General features: G+C 31.8%; 1 protein-coding gene across 1 annotated transcript in view; it reads right to left on the bottom strand.

Annotated features, from left to right (window-relative positions):
• LOC137924658 (protein Wnt-7b-like) overlaps positions 1–15,553 on the bottom strand; it is a 121,997-nt gene extending 106,444 nt beyond the window's left edge. The window contains exon 1 of the mRNA XM_068768079.1: positions 15,440–15,553. The gene's annotated coding sequence lies outside the window, so the exon portion shown is untranslated. The remainder of the gene's footprint in view (positions 1–15,439) is intronic.
• Positions 15,554–22,602: the final 7,049 nt, after the last annotated feature.

The raw sequence follows: 22,602 nt of genomic DNA on the forward strand, positions 1-22,602 counted from the left end.
GTCCTTAAGTTTAGTCGTTTATTTGTTTCGTAATTAACACTGTCGTGTTAAATGTTAAATATTTTAGGAATTGTAAAATTATTAATTAAACGATTGATTTATGTTACGGTTGACCTAGGTCAATGACTTGTTGAGGTTAAGTAAATAGTTAAGTTTAACAACTTATGTAACAGGTTGTAGGTCAGAATCATCCTATTAACAAACTTAGGGTGCTTCTTTACACTTTATTAATATTGTAGAAACATATCTATGGGGGTATACCATATTCATCACGCATGGCATACGAGTTGGAGATCGCAGTGTGGTATTATATTACGCAGGGAAAGCTGTCCATCCTCTGGAAACTTGCTTGTGATCTTTGGCAATCCTGTATAATTAATGCACAAAGTGTGAATTGAAAAGAATATGTCCCGGGATTTGAACTTACGATTGCATAGCTCAGTTTACTTAGGTAAAAAGTTAAAATTGTTGCTAGGTTGTTAAAATTCAGTACGTGAAGCGCACGTCTAAGGGGCTATATAGGTTGATAAGTTTTAGATGTAAAAGTTTTAAAGGGTTGTATATTTCATTTTCTGTTAACAAATTTATGGTGCCACCCACCCTGGTTTCAGGGCACTTCAAATCTATGGTTAATGTCCAGAATTTAATGTTCTACAGCTAAAATGATGATGATAATAGTTACGTAATCAAATCTGGCTTTATCAATATTAATTTTTAATTAGTCATAAATTTCATAATGGTACACATTATTTGCTGAAAGTTAACAATGTATTTCGAGTTTATTAATGTTTTTATTTCATAACCTGAAAAAAAAAACTGTTAGAATATATATTTTTTTAAAACTGAGTCCCTAGTTTTTGTGGTCACCCATCTAAAAACGACTACGAATCGAAAGGTGACATTACCTTTGCCGAACGGTTCAAAATAGCTAATTAGTTACGATAGAAAGAGTATAATAAAAAACGATTGCGACAGAACTGATCGATAAGGTGCGATGGGAAATCGATTCTTTTCGGTTTTACAATATCGATTTATAAGCACATCGTTATTGATGAGTCATCGGATGAAGTAAGAATTGCATAATCGTTGTAACATCTCTTTATGGATCAACGTACCGGAGAAAGCATTTCTTTATTACTACAGACGAGTTTGAACTTTATTGTTTGGTCATTAGAATTACAATGCACTTTCGCGAAACCTTCGTGGAGATAAATTTGTAATAATATGGCATTCTATGAAGTAGAATACCAATAAAAAATATATGCATGACAAAAAAGTAGGCACAAACCAACCGCACAAACACTACTTTTCCGAGCCATTTACAGGCCCACCGTGAATATGATATGTGTAAAGTTAGTAGCTTTAAAATTTTCTATTAACCCATGTCAGATGTTAATGTGTCGTATCGAATTAATGTTACATTTTTCCTGCTTTCATTGTTCTACTGATAATAATCGAATTCGTAAATATTCTGCGTGAGCAGTTTATATTCTCGGAAGGCTAGATTGTTCTCGGACGTTCTGACCACAATTTTACATAGAAAACCACGAATTTATCTGTGACTTGGTACAATAATTTACAAGGCTATTTTCAAGTTTGCTTTGGGCATTATGTATTTTGGTTTAACATTGTATATTATTGTTTTTGTAATTTTCATCATTTTAGCTATAGGCTCTTTAGATATCAGTGTCTTGTGCGAATTCCTATAGTACCGGATGGAAGAAAAAGAGGCCGCTATCGAGTATCTTTTGACGAGATCGCCTTACTTATAGGTGCGCGTTCTTCTTTGGGTTCCGAACAAGATGATTATGAATCGATAGGGAAAGTTACCTTTGCAGGTTCTGCGTTGTACATAGCCTATTCACTGCCACCTCAACCAATATTATTAAGTTTTATACTTTAACTTAGCACTCATTTTTCATAGATTTTTTATCAAGTGGTAAGAAAGAATGTAAAGATTGATTTGTTATTTATTTATGTATACAGGATGTCTCTGTTTTAACTTATTGCCATAGACTTTAAATAACACCAAATCGTCAAAACATATGTTCTTATTATAATGAATGAAAAAGATTTATCGCTAACATATAAGTACATTAAGTAATCTATACTTTAGTGAAGTAACTATGAAATTAAATTTCTTTAGAAACATAACAACTCATATGAATCCAAAACGAATATATTTAATTCATTGTAAGTGGTTAGTTAGTATAAAAAATAAAGTATAAATTTACCAAAATCATTTCAGCTGTAAGACGTTCACTGTGAACATGGGTTTCCAACATAGATTTCCAATAGGATCGAACGGTAATAGTCTGCATTTAGCACTCTTCCGACGAACTCAACAAGGGCGTCTGTCCACCTTGCTTGTGTTGGAAAGGTCAGTTCGTGTTTGCAAAATAGTAATATACTTATTGTTGCTATTATAATATGGCAACAATCACAAATAAAAGTTTTTGGTCAGACTTTATCTATGGAGACAGAATGCTTTACGGAAAATAAAAATAGATATTCGACAAATTAATGATCTTAAGGAGTTCATCTTCTTCATAGTCGCTTCTTCATGACTGAGGATCGAGGTCTTTTGTCAGTTATATCAGTCTCCGCTACCCGTTTTCTTCAAGCTTTTCTGTTTTTCGAAAGTTTTATGTAAAACCATACGGTAATATTGCACGCTTTTTAACTTCATCGTTACAGCAAGTTGGTGTTCAACCTTTAGTCCTTTCATCTTTTATGTTGATATTTATAAGGTTCTTTAGATTAATTGAGCACCTTCGTTTAAAGTGGCAGAACTTAAGAATTGTACCAAGCAAACTCTAGATAGTCGGGTCCTCATTTAAAGCCCTTTAAAGATAGACTAATTATTGCAGCGCACTGTCTACAAGATTCTTAAAATTTGGCGCCAAAACCATGTTTTGTATATGTCTATCCTTTGTCTACTACATGTCTTATTTTTATTGAGTAATTAGAGACTTAAGATGAAGGTCACGAAATATGAAAGTTAAAAATTATTTTGAAAAGAGGTATATAGGCGTATGTACTACTGCTTTTTGGAGATACACATACCATATGCTTCGGTAATTCGTACATAAAATGTCCGTGTCAAAAAGTCATCAAATCACATCACCGAATATTATAATAATTTATTCGAATATTAAAATTATGTCCAGTTTATTATTGCTACAGAATATTTATGAAATGTCCAAATCTAAAAATGTCAAAGCTAATTAACGGAAAATTAGCGAACTCGTATATCATTAACTGCTCTATTTAAATATTAAATTTCTTAATACAAGACGTTGAATACATATTCCAATCAAAATTTTATTATTTAAAACGTTATTTATGGCTCCACAGAATGTATAAGACATTGGAACATCAGATATGTGATACAGATGATAAATAGACTAATCAAATATTGACAGCTAATTCCAATGGCCGCCATATTAGTTAATTCTACATCAATAACCGGTAAGCTTCTTGTAAATTGAATTTAAATTGGGCTACAAAAATAAATAATCCATGTTACGATACGGTTTTCGGTCACAATTACGCAAACGACGGACGAATCGGTAAAATTTTATTGCCAATTAGACGTAAATGGCTATTTCTGTCTGCGTCACAGAGTAATGACAAAGCAGAGTATGCGGTCACGAGAATAAAGATTTTATCTGTTGTTACACTATAAAGTTGTAAGATGAGCTTGGCGTTTGTCTGATTTGTGATACGGCGGAGAATGCTAGATGATTTAATAACGCGAAGTCGTTTATAACACCATAAAACAAAAATAAAAATAAAAATAGCCTTCATTCTACCACCAATCTAGATGACAGATATACTAGACGTAATAACATTTATTACTAATATGTATTTTGTAGATTAAATTGTTATTAGCTCAATTTTTTTATATGATGGAATATCATCATACGCAATATTTAAAAATAACCTTATACTAACAACCGGAAGGCTATATATATATTACATGTTTATATCATAGGTTATATAGGTAGCATATATATATTACAAGTTTATCTACAATATTTAAACTAATGAGGAGACTCGTGGACTACCATAGTGAAACGGCAGTGAGCAAGCCAAATAGCGCGCAAAACACATGACCGATGGGGCCTTACGATTCTGGAATAGTGTCAACAGACCGGCAAGTGCAGCGTATGATTTTACAAAGTGGGCAGATGACTTTGTTATGGTCAACGGATGACGCTGGATGTAGTCTGTTTATAATCAGTTCTATAAGAAGATTAAGCAGGTGGCCAATGTCTAGCACAATTATCGAGAGGTTGTATAGTTTAAATCTTGGTCGGTAGTATAATTAGTGCAGCCCATATTGGTACAGAAAATCTGGCTAAGAATTGTCGAAGATCGAGGTCATAAAATTTGTAAAAATAACCCAATTGAGTTAGCGAATAATTTGCCTCTTTCGTGATTTCGGAAGGTTCAGGTAATTATTATCAATAGAGTGATTAATTATTCAAATCAAAATCATTATTTTAATTGATTATTATCAGATATTCGTGCTCTTCTTCAAATTGAGATATTTTTGATCGATAAATGGGAATGTCTTTATTATTAATCATAGGATAAATTCATAAATTATTATCATGTTGCGTATATTTATATATACTACGCTTATAAACTATTGCTTTAAGTCTCGCTGCTTTTAATGCTAGCTGTAAAACATACAGAGTACAACACAAAGGGTTTAAAAATCATGACAAATGAAGAGACGTGTTATGTTTATACTAATGATTAAAAACAAGTGTTTACCAATTTTTGTAAGTTTTTTAATTTAAGTGAATTAAAAATAGTTCCAGAACTACTAAATTATAGATAGCACTCTAGGCAAGTGTAACGACGGAATGTTGTAACTCTGGATGCGATCGATAGATGGCGGTGGTAGTCGACTGTCCGTCGCTATCGTTTGGAGTAGTCAATTGCTCTACACGGGCACCGCTCGCTTAAATCGGGAAATCCCCTCTCGGGGGCGCAAGGCGAGGCCACTCCATGAAGCGATCTAAGTATTCGACGATCTTCCAATTTGCTAATATTTCATAAGATTTAATGGCCCGTACCAAGGTTCCCGAGGGAGCCCCCCGATCTATGTTACCCAAACGAGGTTTGGGCTAAGCCCTTCTAATTGGATAATATAGTCGACCCTAACTAAAGTCTCCGAGGAAGTCCTCGAGCTTTCACACTTATAAAAGATGTTTAAGCTAAGTGACATCAGTGCTCTGCCACGGGACTAAGACTGCAGTGTTAGTTCTAATAAAAAATTAGTTTGAAATTAATCAGTAAAGAAGTACCAATGACATCCCTTCTTAAATATGTATCTTTAGTAATTAAGTGAAAAGTTTTAAATGAAGTATTTACACATTTTCTCGACGAATAACTTCATGAAGTTCATATATTTTTTACTCGAAAACTAAGTTAGAATTTGTTTGCCAATGTAGAGGATGAATAATCGAAGAGATATATTATAAAAATAATGGTTTTGTATATTAAGTTTAATTTTTCCTATCAAGGAAAGATACATTATTTATTAATATTATTCTGTAAAAAACTGTGATGAAATATTACAATGATTCAGTGTCATTATTATATTTACATATGAATAGGAAAACATTTATTACGCACAAGAAGTTCAGTGGAATTATATAATTATTGTTTTTCATCTGCAATTATTTCTCAATAAAATCCATCGATAGTTGTCGTTGTTTACGTCATCTGCGATTTGAACAAGCTAGAGTTGCTACATATAATATATCGATGAATTATTGATAATACGCTTTATTACAATGGATTAAAATATATCAAATATTTTAGAAGGTTTCAAACTGGTAATTAAAATATTATTGACCGAGCCAAGGTCCTAGAAGGAGCTTTCTACCTAATACGAGGTCTAGGAAAAGTGCCGCCGTAGTCCCCTCAGCTTTAAGCCAAAAATCTTGAGGTTTCATGGTACCGTTTACATAGAACATTTATTTACAAAAGTAAAAGAAATTATTGGTACTTTTTACTTCTTTATTTTCTTTTTTTTCTAATATCGTGCACCACAGTCTGTCTGTCACAAGACTTGGATCGTTCTAAGACCAAAAGAGTTTGGCAGCCTCTCAATCTTGTAAAAAACTAATACATTGGCCTTGTTGAAGCTCTCGAGGTAAGCGCATATAGCGTTTTGCTGCTCTCAATCACAAACGAGTCAAAAAGTGTGACTAAGTCAAAAATAAAATAAAGATGACTTTTTTATTTAATTTGGTAGAATTGCATGTTTAATCTCGTAGAGAAATCCCGGGCATAACCTTTTCCATGGCTTATTAAGCGACTCATAGCTTAACAATGAGGCTGGGAGTTTAAATGTCGTAAGTCTGTATTACTCTTATATAAAATATTTCATTAGGAGCTTATCTTATCACCCAGAGTTCGTTCCATTAAATTTTATTCGCAAATTTCATCAAAGCATTTTCTATATCACTCTGCGCGTTAATTACTCTGTTATATTACCTTTTTAAGTAACTTAACTGTTATACAGCCTACTTATTTTTGGTGGAAGACCTCAATGAAATTTTATATAGATTCAGTTTATTAAATTCTACTTGAGGTAGAAATGGTGTTATAGCTCCATTCGTTTCGTTCGACATAATAATAAAAATTTATTGAGTAAAGGTTCTTTTGGTTATTGTTAATTTATATTTTTGTATTAACAATTCATTTACGGTTTTAATAAAGAAGATATATTTATTAGATATTACATTGTTAGCTTAATTGAAGTGAGGCATACCATGCTTGTTAATGTCACTGGGTTGACAACATTTCGATTGCTAGGTTAAAAGTTAAAGTACATATAAAGTATAATGTAAACATAAATATATTTTTGTTATTACTATTTTAATGTTTCTCTAATATATCTTAATGGTCATCGTTGGAAACTAATTAAGTTTTACGATAATATTAAAGTTTACTACACAACCATTGTAATTAAAAAAAATTGCAATACCTCTTGATTCTTATTATAAATTTAAATATAACAATTCTACACACCTTTTTTACTTTTGCATCTATAAATAATCATCCTGTATATTTTACTTAAGTATTTCCTTTAATTGCGCTTATGTGAAACATTTTATTTATATTCCAAAATATAATGTATATAAAAGACATTAAATAAATTTACAAGAAACCCAAACTCTACTTTTAGTGTGAGTCTTAAAGAACAGTTTTACATACTATTTTTGACAATAAATGTACAATAATTTTTAAGAATTCTCAAAAAATTTTAAGCATATTTTGTACATTCCAACAAATGCCAATTACTTCTTTTATTACATCCAGAATAAAAAAAACTCAATCATTTGTACAGATAAGAAGAATATCAAGACTTTAAAAAAAGGAAAAAGGTTTAATGGCATCATTTTATTGCTGTGTTGGCATCATTAAAAATATAACATTGAAAGCGAATGTGCTATTCTTTTTTTGTGTAATAAATGCGTAATTGGTTCTTCATTACATCTTTTTATAGTGTCGCTCAAAGTATATATATCTCTGATAGTTACGTATCTACAAGACTTGTATATAGATACATATGTAACTATATATACTCGTAGGTTTTTTTAAGAATATGAGGGTACAAAGCAAACAAGATGAGTGACTAAAACTGTTACAATTATTTATTTGCACTTATTTATTTATATTATCGAACAGGTTTTCTTTACATTTATTTATATTCAGTACGTTGTTTAAGGAGATCTATACATATGCGAAAAAAGCCGTTATAGCCTAGCGGATTGGTAAGTTGAAGTGAACAGGCCACATGGTGTGCAGAACAAATGGCCGCTGAGGCCTTTGGAATCTGAGTGGAGACTAAGAATCGACAAACGCAGCTTAGGGCGTCAATCTTCGAAGTTGGCAGATAATAGACGTTGGATTTAGGCCGATTTCAGTCGGTCCAAATCTAAAGGGGTGGCTGATTTCCCCTACTCAACGTACTTCGTCTGAATTGGTGATGGTGATAACTAACATCTATTAATATCTTTAGTAACATACGTATGTAATTAAAAACAACTTTATCTGATTTAAGATACTCGAGGTAGCCCTCTATTTGCAAAAATATCTATGCAAAGCGCTTTCTGTGGTTTGCCAACTTAAACATGGTGAAGCTTTAAATGTCAAAAGCAGAAAGAGACTTTTGTTCATGATAAAAAACATGAGTAAAGAGGAACATTTTTGATCCACGTCACTATAATAATATAAAATCATGCTTATAAATAATTGAACATAATCGTTAACGTCTTATTTTATTTAAAGAGCTGTTGATTATTTATGTAATACTTTTTGTTTTGATAATTTATTAACGTTAAAATATAAGCTAAATATACAAGCTAGCTAGCTATGAATGGACACAACAATAAATTTTTAAACCAACACAAGCACAGTTAACACGTGTAAGCAAAAAGGTGTTAATTTATACGGACATTCCAAAGAGGTTTTGTTCTAATTTGCAAAACTGAAAAAATGCACGAACTGGTCGAAAATAACAGTATTATTGCGGAGTGCGAAAAAATTTAGTTTTTTGTTTGTTTGGTGTATTTTTATAAAAATGGCAGGCGAAATAACTTTTATTTCATAATCAGTGATAATTTATCTATCTGTGCATGTATGTATGAAAACTGTCACCCATTTTTTTTGAAAAACTTTTATTGCGTCTTTTATTACTTTTACTTTTATTACGTCGAAGTTTCTTATATTAAGAAATAGAGAAAAATTGTCTGTAAAACTAGAAAACGTCACAAGTCTTTCTTATACAATTCTCAAAGAAAATTAAACTATTTTTAGCTATCAAACATTTGACTCTAAAAATGTTTTCTATGTATTATATATATGTATATAAATATATGTAATCGTATTATTATTTTTTTAATTTAATTTTATTGTTGTATAGGAAAGAAAAAGTATAACATGCACTAATGTTACACCATGCATGTACATATGCAAGTTTTTATTAACAGGGCACTAAAAAAACATTTTCTATAATTTCGAGTATTAAAGTTTTTTGTTATCAAAACCATAGAAAGGCATGTTTCATAATAGTTATAAAAAATAAACAGGATACAGGACGCTTTTAGTTGTTTCTATTGGAAATATACTGATTACAGAAGCTTATCACTGTACTAAATTTTTGTACCAAATCGTTATTTATTACTAATTACTATATTAATATTTTTATTACCATTTATAGGCGAAACATTTGACTCCTGTCTCGCCTGATCTTAAGCGATGACAAGGTTTACATTGGTATATGCTTGCTTTGAAGAAACCTATTTACTCTTGTTTTGAAGACTCCTTAGTTATAACTGTCTGGAAACAATGATGTCAGTGGGTTTTTCCACTCCTTGGTTGTTCCCACTATAAAAGTATTAGTAAAACGCTTAGTATAGATGAACCGTTGGTATGTTGTGAATCCATACGTCTTGTTGTCCGATGAAAGAGAGGAGATGAGGGGAATAACGATGATCAAAGCTTTGAAGTTTAGTGCTTACTAATGCTTCGTTACCAATCAACCTCTTGGAGTCCAAAACTTTAAGCTTCGCTTCATAGATTATTCCACGCATGACCGGACATATGCTACATACAGACTTAAAAGCTGTACTGGTATGAAGTACCGCCGAACCTTTCACATATTACCTAGCTTTTTGGCCGCTAGCTTATTCTAATTTAGCTTAGGAATCAATAAACGAACAATTAAAATGATTACTCTAATACAATAATATCTGCTTAGTTTTTCTATAATTAGAGACGGCGATAGGCTGTTTAATTTTAAATCAGGTTAATAAATCTTACAAATCTTGTCTCTGTTAGATAAGGAAATGAAATATAGCAGGTTTTATCATATCAGAATAATAATGATGAAAATATTTCATTTGTTGGTAAGTGAATCTGTTGGCTGTAGACGTTCATCTCCGATAGGGAAATGAGATGTGGATACGATCCTTCTGAGAACAAAGACCCTATAATTTCAAACTGGAACACTAAGATGTTTGCATCCCACAGTTAACAGTAGCTAGGACTTGACAAAACCTGTAACTGTTTAATATTGCATATAATACTTTCATTTGACTCTATCTAAATGACCTATCTCTTAACGTTTTCCATTCATTTAAGTTATATATATATATAGTTATTTAATAATCTATTTTGTTGCCAAAATTTCGAAAAAGTGTCTGATTAATTTGTTAATTATTTTAAGGGCATGCTAACGCGACACTACTTTTAATCTAAGTTCGCATTGTTATCAAGTTATCTAATGGGCTTCGAAATTTCAAATTGAATAGAAATATTCCTTTCGCTGAGTATTTTATTATTATTTCACCCGGGCGTATATCAAAAGTTTAGTTTTTCCTGGTATAAAACTTTTTTTACTAACATATCTGAAAAATTACCAAGACGGGATATATTTACTGTATGTAAACAAATTGTAAAAATACATTAAATGTTTTTACTTTATAGCGTGACGTATTATGCGATTCGGCTGGCACATACAATCCATTGTTATTTGATAATGAATTTTGACTTTATTATGTAGTAAAAAAGTAACTTATAATTTTTTGTGTGAAAACTAATTTGAAGTTGAAATAAAAAGAAACGTGTTTGTATCGGTAATGTACTGGAATAATATCAGTAGCCTAGTTAGCCCCTTTGGCGAATCACAATTAATTTTTTTCTATAAATTTTAAGTTTATTATATTAATTTACTCTATATGTTTTTGGAATTAGGGTAGGCTTCGCACTAGATGGACCGTCGACATAATTGAGGTTGCAATCGCTGGTTGCCGGCGGTACAGGATCAGTCGTGGTGATCCTTGAGGGAGGCCTAAGCCGCGCAGTGGTTTCTTTCGGATGAAAAATAAAATTGTTTTTGATAGCCTAACTTATTCCACAATTTAGTAGGGTTATACGTAGCACAGTTATTTGAATATTGTATCTATCATTTTGTAAAAAAATTAAAACATACACTTTTTTAATGTGAAAACTAATTTGATGTTAATTTAATACATTGCGTTTAGATCCGTATCTTATTAGAAGAATCTGTCACATTCTTTCAATACGAAATTAGTTTTTAACCGCATCAATTAAAATTCCCTTTAAATCGCGATTCAAAAAAATTTTTTTTTCTTATATCATTAATAAAGAATCATTTTAAGTGATTACTTGGATACGTATAAAAAAGAAAGGTAGAAGAGAAAAATTATATAAAAACTAAAAACAAATTGAGTTGTCTTATAATACCTTACTTCAGCTACAAGCTAAATAAAGTATAGTGGCCATAATAATCTTTGCTTAAAAGTAGCCTGTATACAGATTCATCATGATATCTCTGAAACAAAAAGGCTTAGAGATTTTAAATTTAGAAGGTATGTTCCTTCAGCCGAGTAGAGACCAACGCAGAAAGTGTTTTACTAAACAACTTAACCACATGATTTTTTAGACATGTTAAAAATGACCAAAAATTATTTTAATGAAATTACTACTGAAAACAGAGCAGGCAGTGGACATCTTGAATAATATAAAAACAAAACTTCTCTTTACCAGCTTTCATACAAACACTTGGACCCTAAGTACCATATATAAATACATGTTATTGTTTATATTACAACTGTAATAAAATCTGGTAAACATATGATTTCTAAAGGACCAAATTGTGTCGTTATAATGTGTTTATATTAACGTTCATTGTTTATCCTTGTGTCTAACGAGACAGCGATTTGACTAGAAGTGTGTTTAGAAATGATAATAATTATTGTTTCTAAATTGCATAAATATTTAGGATTCTATCTTATAAAAACATTTAAGAGGGTTATATTGATGCCATTCTAAAACACTATTAATAAATAGAAGCGGAGATCGCCAGCGATAACAAAGATCTGCTGGAATATCAAAAGGAGTTAGTTGACAAGAACAAAGCCAGCCAAGCTAAATCAATAATAGAAAATGAACGCAATGGCGTTTCTTCTCGGACTAAGTCTATTGATAGAATACAAGACAAGACAATAGTAATCTAGCATTGAGTAAAACTATGATAATATAATAAAGCGTGACAAAGTACCGAACTGTAGTCTAGAAACGAAGATGAGAGAAGGAAGGTGATGAACGGGAGACCTTTTGAATGAGAAGAATGAAAGAGTTTGTGATGGATAGAAGGAAATTGTAATGTATGAGATTGTGAAGGATAAAAGGAGAAAGTGAAATAAAAGATTGAAATATAAAAACTGATTTACCCGAGTTGTAATGTCCCTGGTAGGAGAGAAAGAGAGGTCCTGGCTGAGTTTTGATGGTCTCGACTACCTTTGAAACATACAGGCTAAGCGAAGAACCTGTGTAAAGGGCTCTTATTCAGTCACTTCATGTACCTTAACCAATATGATAATTTGGCTGAAGACACTGATTAAAATTTCAAAAAATTGATACCGTAACATTTCATCAACTGCAGAAGGTGAAGGATTATATAAAGTAAAACACAGCGATAAATGGAATGAGCTAGATAAGGCATACATCCAAAGATGAATTCGAATCAACAAAGAATATTGTACATAATATTAACATATCATCATTATCATTTTAACCCAAGGACATCAAGACCTGGAGAAAGACTCCCCGACAGATGTTCAATGGGATGGTTGGAGATGTTCTACATTCAGCGTCTCTCGACGATCTGAATGAGATCGTAGAATGAATATTATGCTATACTTGTCGTTCCATTCTACTTTAATTAACAATTAACACGAGGTAATCAATAACACTACAAAAAAAATCTAGTTTTGAAAATTTATTCTTTATTACACTATTAGAGCAATGAGCTCACTGCTACTGCCCCTGTGGTACAAGCCTTGCCTAGTATGGGAAGCAATAGTACTCATGTTGGCACATCTCTATCAATTGTACATGTATTCTTTATATCTGTTTTAAGTATGCATTTCTGTACTTTAATAAATAGATTTAATATTATTTTTATCATTACTTCAGGCGTAGGTCGATCAACTGCTGATCTTAAACGTTCAGCTTTGATTGATGAATATGCCGCTTTTTTATTGTTAAATGTTAATAACATTATTAGTAGAAAAACAATTAAATAGATAAAGGATATCATACTTTGATCATTGATCATGGGTGTGGAGATCATTGATTATGGGTGACTTAGGTAATATCTTTATCTAAGACACCCATAATCATCATCAAGTCAGCTAATAGATATCCTCTGTATGCAACAGGCAGCCCCCCATGAACACTCAATATCGCCATGATGACTAGTATTGCGGTGTACATATCCAGCGTGCTCTAGCAACTATGACAATGTCGTTCATCCACTCATAATACAGCTAAATGTTTTAGATGCCCATTTTAAATTACAGTTTAAAATATTTACGTTTTATGATAATAATATAGTGATGTAATTTACTTTTAACATCCTTATTGAAGTTATAGAACGCCCATATCATACATAATCCTCTAAAATAGAATTCTAAATCGAAGATACTGGATACAGAACGCTATACACTTTATAGGTGGATGTTCTATTCTACACTTGATCACTCCGGAAACTTAAGTCACGAGAAGAAATTTATCAGCACGCTTATAAAACCTTCCGGCTGCCACTTCGACGTGCAAATGCTCTGGGCCATGTAAGTTAGTCACCCAAGTAAAGACAGGATTAAAAACTTTTGCATAAAATGATAAAAGATGTAAATGAAGCGTTCCAGTTAAAATACAGAAGTGGTAAACAGTATAATAAAAATCATATGGTGATATATCAGTATCTCTTATCTCATGGATCTTAATTTATACGTATTCAAGCTAAATTCACGTTGATTTTACTGTCCCCATACATATTTATGAGTAATACACGAAGGCCTGTGACTCACTGTCAATTTCTACTAAATAAACTCTAATTTAAATATATAACGAATAATTCTATTTAATGAGGTATCAGCTGATTTTTATTATATCTATTATATTTTTACAGATAATTTGCGGTGATTATGACAGATATATTATTATTTTTGTTTTAATTGGCTGCATTGAAAGACGATCAATTTTTTAAATATTAATAAGCGAAAATATAGGGTTATTAGTTATAGTAATGTAAAAGGTTTAAAATGTTGAATGTACAGCTCATCTGCTGTCGATTAATATATGGTGCACCCTATGGAAAACTTTAAGTTGAAGTTAAATATTATTAACTATCCGTTCCTGCAGATTTTGTACTACCAGATGTTATTGGCCTGTTGTATTTCAATTGAAAAAAATACACCAGAGTATTCACTTTATACTGGAAGATAGGAACTAGGTTTAAGCTTGAAGTTTTGGTTGATAAATGACGATAATACATTCACCCCTTTAAAACTTTTCATCTATAACCAATTACCCTGTGTATGCAGTAAACAATCTCACTGGATTATTGCCTTTCAAATAAATTAAAAGTCAACAATGTTCGTTTACAAATATGAGAAATATACAGAATTTTTTCGGATGATTTATTTTAATTACTTTATTATAAAAAGCAATATTTAAATTAAAAAGAGAACAAGAATAATTAAAATAATAAACAAGAGTGATAAAATAGCTGTGATATTAGAAATAAAAATTAAGTGCAATAAAGATAGTAAACAAATGATTAAAGTAATAAACGTAAAAATTGTAGAACAATATACATGGAAGGCGAGAAAATGAGGTGATGTACAAAAGGAAAGTATAGAAAGGAGTTAAAGATGTTGTGAAGGAAATTAGGGAAAATAATGAAAGGCATTGAAAAGGACGAAATATGAGTATGGAAATCGATTATAAGTGAAAAATTGTTTTGTAAATAAAGAACCTGTCTACAATATGGTTTGAAGGAGAGGCGTCAAAAACGGAGCCTTAAAAAAACTACTGTATTAAGCATATGCGTCAAATTGATCACAAAAATATTAAATCTGTTAGCAATAAAAAGTATGCCATTCTAAGATCAGGACACGTTTGGCGCTCCTGAGGTCATACCGCAGGATTAAATTAAAGGATGTTATTATGGGGGAGTTAATTTTGATTCTAGTTTTTATCATAGTGGTATTCTTTTTTCGACAATCATAAGTGATATGCAATAATTATCCAAAGTGGATTATTATATTAACAAACGAATAAATAAATACATAATCAAATTAGTCGATTAAAATAATAATTGTTATTTATAGGTAAATTTTAAATTGATCGCGTTCGCTATTATTAAAATCATAATTCTTAATAGATGGTTTATAGTATCAAGGCAATTGATATTATGATAAATAGAGTTTTTATTGATTTAATTTTTATGTTCTGTTTATAAAGACTAGATTAAAATTTAATCAAAAAATCTAAAACGAGGTGTCATACTTTTAAATAAACAAAAAAATATTATTACCTTATTAAAAACTGATATGTGAACTTTTTGTTGTCTCAATCAGAGAGGTATTTGACACTGGATAAATATAAAAAAAACACTGGCACACACGAAAAAGTACCGTTCACTAGTGAAGTCGACGAAAAAATTTTCGTAGTCGCGCGGGAAAGTCGGACAGAGCTCACGTCCGCCTCGGACAAGCACACAGCATCCACTAACGTTCGAAAACGGAATGGACCGACAACACTTCGGTTGCATTTATTTTATTACAAACCTAGTATCATTCAATGCTTCAGCATCCATCACACGCTTTATATAATAGCCATAATACGCGCGTGTCGCAAAGCTGGCAACGAACAACGCGTTATCAGGTTTTCGACGATTAAAAAAATACTCTCGGAAGCCGTTGTATATTAGTAGGGTATTGCACGACTGGCTTTTCGTAGAGTTGTCGCATTACTCCATATCTGGAGGTTGTTTTTACTAAAAAGCACCGATGAAAGTACATAGTCGTCGATCTTGTCCGGGAAGCTTTTTTAAAGTGAAACCGACTGATTTTCGTCACTTGTCACAATATCAATAACATTTTTAAAATTTACGTCCTTAATTATTATATATACATAAACACACAAACACATACATTTGTGTATATATATACATAGAGCATCATAAGGAGGCTCAAGGTCACACTGAGAACAATAGAGTGAGCTATACTCCGAGTTTCGTTGCGAGAACGACTCAGAAGTAAGAAGATCCGCCGATCCATGAACCAAGATCACCGACATAGTTCGAAGTATTGCTCGTTTCAAGTGGCAGTGCGAAGGGAACATCGCTCGTGCAACCGATGGGGTCGAAAAGTTCTCGATTGGCGTTCTCGGTAAACGCGGCGAGGGCAGGCTCACCACTAGATGGACCGACAATATAGTTAAGGGCTCGAGATGCCGTTGGATGGCAGCGCAGGACTGGTCACCGTAGTAATCTTTGGGGAAGACTTATGCCTTGCAGTGGGCTTCTATTAACTGAAAAGAAGGAGATGAAGAATATATACACACATACACATATACGAAATATTTTAAGATAGGCATCAAGTAACTAGAAATTAGAAGACCCGAGACGAAAAAAATCGACTTATCACGGCGAATTGGGAAGTTTAAGTAGTAGTGGGCAGGTAACATATAGCCGCAGTGACCTTAAGTTTGGAGCTGACATAATAGACCGGTCAACGCAGGTGATAAGTTCTTCGCAATTAGCTATTGTTCTTTTTTTTACTTCGTTTATAATATCTAAGCTAGGTTTTATAAATATTCTACATTTTCATAATTCTTTATGCGACGTCAACTTTTCTGCATTTTTGTTATTTTACAATGTACTATCTTTTCATAACTCATATTGAAATCGTTACTCCACCTTACTCTTTCTTAATATTATATAAATTCTGTTTTGTACGTTAAAAAAATATCTATTTTACGTTTATATTTCACTAGTTAATTTGTGTGGCTAAATTATCTAAATAGATGGTATTTGGCATACTTATTCAAAATTTAACTATATACTTTTTATTCTTTATATACTTTTTTGAGTCGTTGTGTGGTCTTATTTTAAATCTATAGTGGAGGCTACAGTACAGTAGTGTAGTTGTCTTACATAATCATGGTGATGATTAAAAACAAAAACATTTCGAAAATAGAACAAAATTTTTAATACTTAAAATGAGACCTGTCTGCGTGAATGAGTGCTGTCTTTGTGACCTCAAAAGCACTAGCGCTTTTTACCGTCTTTTCGGTCATATATCTAAAGAGAACGTCCAAAACCAGAAAGAACGGAACATGATTGGAAAACTCTTGGGACAGCCTCCGAGAACTTGCATTCCCATCAGTAGGTCACCAATCTTCATGCTGAACTTCACGATACCAAAGATAGGAACTGGTAGTTCAGTATATTAAAGACGAAGATTACAACGTGTCTAGGAAATCAGGAATCTCTGCAGCGAGGACAACGACGCCAGGAGAGGGATTACAAAGTGGAATAAACCATAATATGAGTAAACATAAAAAACTAAAAAAAATACTATTTATTCCAATAATTTTATCTCGTTCACGTTTTGATGCAGATATTTTTATATTTATTCTGAGGACCTTCACAGCTGACTATTTGCACATAATAGAATATAAACACTAATAGATGTAACATGCTGTTTACAAAGTATATATTGTTATCGATTAAAATTAAATTAAGATTCAAAATTACACGAAAACAATACGGAACAAAGGTAAGGGATTTACGAAAGCGTATTATTATATAGTAAAGTACACAAAGTATATATAGTACATAGCATGCAATAAAAATAATGAAATACACATCGCATATATAAAGTCAGTTTTGACAATTAAGTAACTTCCAGTTCTCCTACGACTATTGGAAAAAGTTCTAGCCTTTCGATTTAGTAAAAAGACTAAGGTAACAATCCGATGATATGTAATAAGGATTGGCCGTAACATTGCGATGATATAAATTATGTTTTAATTATTGTTGAATCATTCTCTATATTAATTTAATAATGATATAAGCTATGACATTGCTTATATGTAAATATATTTTTTGGACCGGACTTTGATTGCTACCCAAATGGTAATTGCAAATATTGCGGGTTCGGGGCGGCAGAGCGCAGAGAGCACCAAGACTAAGACCGCTTTTAAGATAGTGATGCCCGAGGGCTCCCAGTGGAGTCTCGGATCAGGCCGCTACACCGGATGTGGAGGCCGTCACGGTCTTAGATCGCTGCAGCTGACATTTCATGGAGTGACTAGGCCGGACGACCTCCTGAAAGAGGCTTCGGCTCGGACAATTATGTGGTATTACTATATATAGCATAATATATATTATATAGTAATACTACATATTATTTACCTAAGTTGTAACCATATACAGAGCCAGTGGTAAAATTCTACCAAAGTATTAGTTGTGTTTTAACGCTAAGTATATTATTATATTCATGCCAGTGCTATGAATGCTGCGGTGTTATTTATGTATTTATATCATGTTTTGTAGTTGACGTAAAAAAAATAAAAATTAAAAAAAAAATTATAATAAAACAAGCAGTGTATCGGTATATTTTTTAGAAAACTTAGATAACATATTTTAGGGCATCGCTTTTGAATACTCTCGTACTTTTCTATATTTTTGGGAGACTGTGACAACTTTTTTTTGCTTTAATTTTTTTCTATTTTTTTATTATTTTAATATCTTCTTTCAATTTTCATAGAATCTTTCTTTCATCTTTTGATATTCTTTAATTTGCCGAGAATTTTTTTCATACTTGGTTACCCTTTCAAACATCGCCTCTCTTTCTTCACCTCGTTTTAAGTGTCACAGGTACATAGCTAATTTATCACTGATCTATCATATTTAAACTTATTCTATTATTATTTTTTATACATTTTTATCATCAATACTTATATTACGGACCCACAGGTCAACCATAATGCCACATATGCGAGATAGTATTTAAGATTAAGTTAGGTTTACCAAGACAAACCAAGCTATAATCTACATATATATATATATATATACATTTATATATATGTGTGTAGACATAGATATACACATAAGAGTTTTTGCGTATGCGTTGACTAATCAGGTGATATCTCTAGAACTATCAAGTATAGGAACTTGAAATTTGGTAACAACATTCCTTTTGCCAAATCTAGAACATTTCAGAACAGAATTTCCGAAATTATATCGTTAAAAAAATGTTCTTGAACAATACTTCTTATACAGATGTATGATAGCTAGAATATTTGTCCTGGTGTATTAAACATTATCAACCTTCCGGACCTTATGAAATAATACCTACAAAAGGCTATTACGCCCAATAGAGACGGGCGGGGATGGCTTATTATATACAGGATGTTTTGTTATAGGTAAAAAAGCTTTAGAGGAATGAATGTATAGTTCGGTTATTTTCTGTCAATTAATGTATGGTCTTGTCCAAATCTATTGATAAAATCGTAATTATAGCTTTTACATCTATATCCAATATTTTTTTATGTATTCGTAATTAAATAATAATGCGGAATTGCATAGTGTTGTATTAACACATCAAAACACAGTCTATTTATTATCTATTTATTTATTTTATTGGAGATAAACAGTAACAAAAAGTAGTAAGAAAGTACAAACTAGAAGCATAGACATATAAAATTAGTTACAATTGCTACCTTATAACTATCTCACTGAAAACATTTAATGAATTATGGTCAATCAATAACAGAACAAGTAAAAACATTAATAAACAGGGGTCAATGACTATGGTTTATAAACTTATATTATGTTTGTTTATATATCTATATCATATATTTATATGTGGTTTAAAATAAGTTTTGGTTAAAATAAAAAAAAGTTAAATATGGAATCAGAAACTGTTTGAATGCAATCAAGTGTTGTTTTACGATGCGCGTGAATGTCACGATGACGAGACGGCGTCCGGGGCGTCGCGGTAACACTAATATCGACAGTTTAATGTATCCGATGTCGAACTTCGAGATAAATCACTTCTTTATTGCCACTATTCGGCACACGAAATCATCGCTCATTGGATGTTGCCACATTAATGTCCGACTCACAAACGAATTGTCTTTGATTGCTGTTTATTAAGGAAATATGTTATTTCATTTATGACGATTTAACGTGATTGACGAAATTTTTTTTTGAGATTGACTATGTTTTGTTTTTTTTCACTATAACGATAACTATTCATTATTATTTGATTAGGTTCATTCAATTTGCTGTTCATGCCGTGATTCTCTTCTCAAGATCCTAACGTAAGAAGCTTCATAAAGTTCCCTCCTGAACGATTAAATTACGTCCGTTGCAACGTTGGCCGTTTCGAAGTTTCCACTCAGTTCAGTTCTGTGCGCTATAGCCTGCTTATTGCCACTTCAAATTGCCAATCCGCTAAGATATATTGGCTGCTTTCCTTTGTCTACTGATGTCCTCATTCTTAGTTCGATCTCATAAAGAAATACTGAGTAATTTTTCACCATGGCTCGTTGAACGAATGTGACCTCATCAATGAGGCCAGTGATGTCACACCAGGTTTCAGTGCCGTAAGTCATCTTGGTAACATGCAATGGTCACAGATAGAAGGATATTGTACTCAAATAAGTTTGGTTATTATACACATAAAACAGAATTTTAAAGTTCATGCATTTAATCGCATTTCATCAGTTTTTTTTAGAAATGTTCATAGATGTGATATATTCATTAAATTTGCATTTATTAAGAATTGATAAGATTTTTATATCGTAGTTATGGTCTAAGAGTAATAAATAAAAGTAATGTTGAATTATATTATAGCATAAACACTCTTAGAATTGATAACAAAATCTTATTTTATTACGTTCTGGGCGCTTCGTGCTCGTTGATGTCTTTTATATGGAGTTGTTAGTTTGCGTGCTTTTCGGTAAAGCTGCATAAAATTGTTTACCGTGAATTTTTAAATCAGTAGTAAAACTGAAATGTTTTACTATTACTTTATGCCTAAGTATTGTGTCTAGACGAGCTTTATCGCGGCCTTGATGTACAAAAGCGTTATTAATTATGAATTGACATATACAAGGTGATGATTCATAGGTGTAAAAGGTTTGAAGCTTTTTCAAATATTTTTTATCACCCTGTATAAAGTGATCACTCTGATATATGTTATTCCAATTTATTTTTTCTATTTTTATACACCGGACTACAACTGCTGGCAGTACAAGGTCTGCAGGGAGAGGTAGTTAACAATGGTTAATTCTAATTTTGAAAACGTTTTTGCTTACTATATTAACAACACGATATTTGTTATATCTAGAACTATTTATTTTTGGATAGGGTGTAGGGGATAAGTAATTGATAGCAAATGAGCTATCTTTGGGAAGTCATATGCGAAATAGTGACGAAATGAGCTACACATTTGCCCATATATAGATTTTAGATCTATAACCAATCAACCTGTATATAAATAAGTTAGGATTTACTAAATTTTAAGTCGAAATCACAGATAACGATCACGAAGACTGGCTTCGTGAAACAAAAGCCGTGTGAGAATCCATCGGATAGTTCGCGACGGGTCAACGACATCGAATCCTGATGTCAACTGGTCTGTTCGGAAGATCGTTTTGCTAAAACGTCAGCTTACACAGACAGTTCAAAAAAAGAACACCGCAGCTGTCTCGGTAAACGAGTAGATATGCCTGCTTAAATCAACGACGAACAGCTTAACGTATTTGTTCGTAACGTAACACGGTATTGTATGTTTTTCAATATATATATATATTACTGGTCTTATTAAGAAACTTAGGCAGCATATAATTTTGAATCTACTATCCCGTGTCAACGAAATCATCTTATTAATTCTCACTATGAAAATAATAATAATTTTTTAATTTTTCTTAACATTCGAAATTTAAATATTACCCAATGCTTAACAAAACACTCTGCACAAGGCCCCAAACCTTATGATGTGTGGATTACATTTTAAATATATATTTGCACCAGCATGCAGCGTTAGATAGTACTAAAAGTTTAGGGATAAAAAGTAATTTTAACTAATATAACAAAATAGAGTAAGAGGTCAAGTAACTATAGTAATTTTAAAGAAACTAATATGACTATTGTTTATACAAATGGCATATAAACCGCTACCTTTCTTTTTATAGGGCTCTTTCTATGGGGACCCTTGTGCCCCTTATATATTGTGGGACAGGGACTTTGTTTTCATTTAATATTTGTTTGTGCTTTTCTATTGTTCCTCCTATGATCCTTCATTCCCTTATTTTCTTTCTTTCTGCAATTCTTCTTTCTTTCCCTTTCAAACTCATTTTTCCTTTTAATCGATACTATTCTTTCTTCTCCTTATACCTTAACTATTACGATTTCTTTGTTTCTATTCTTTATAACATTTTTGATCTATTCTAGGTATATATTTTTATATGTACACAAATACCTCGCTTTGCGTCGTTTCGTTTTGCGATTTTTTTCGAAGTTGCGTCGCTGCTTAATTAGTACTAATTTTCATTGTGCGTCATTAGATTTTCGAGGTTGCGTTGTTTTGGGTCTTTAATTTGTTTTTAAATTTTTTTATTTTTTCTAAAAGATCGCAACACTTGTTTCTAATAGCGCCATGCCATCAAAACTCGGGGATT

The sequence above is a fragment of the Battus philenor genome, unplaced genomic scaffold (assembly GCF_028537555.1).
Source record: "Battus philenor isolate CCGP_79_NKW_IND1 unplaced genomic scaffold, ilBatPhil1.0.hap1 SCAF_24, whole genome shotgun sequence".
Taxonomy (NCBI): domain Eukaryota; kingdom Metazoa; phylum Arthropoda; class Insecta; order Lepidoptera; family Papilionidae; genus Battus; species Battus philenor.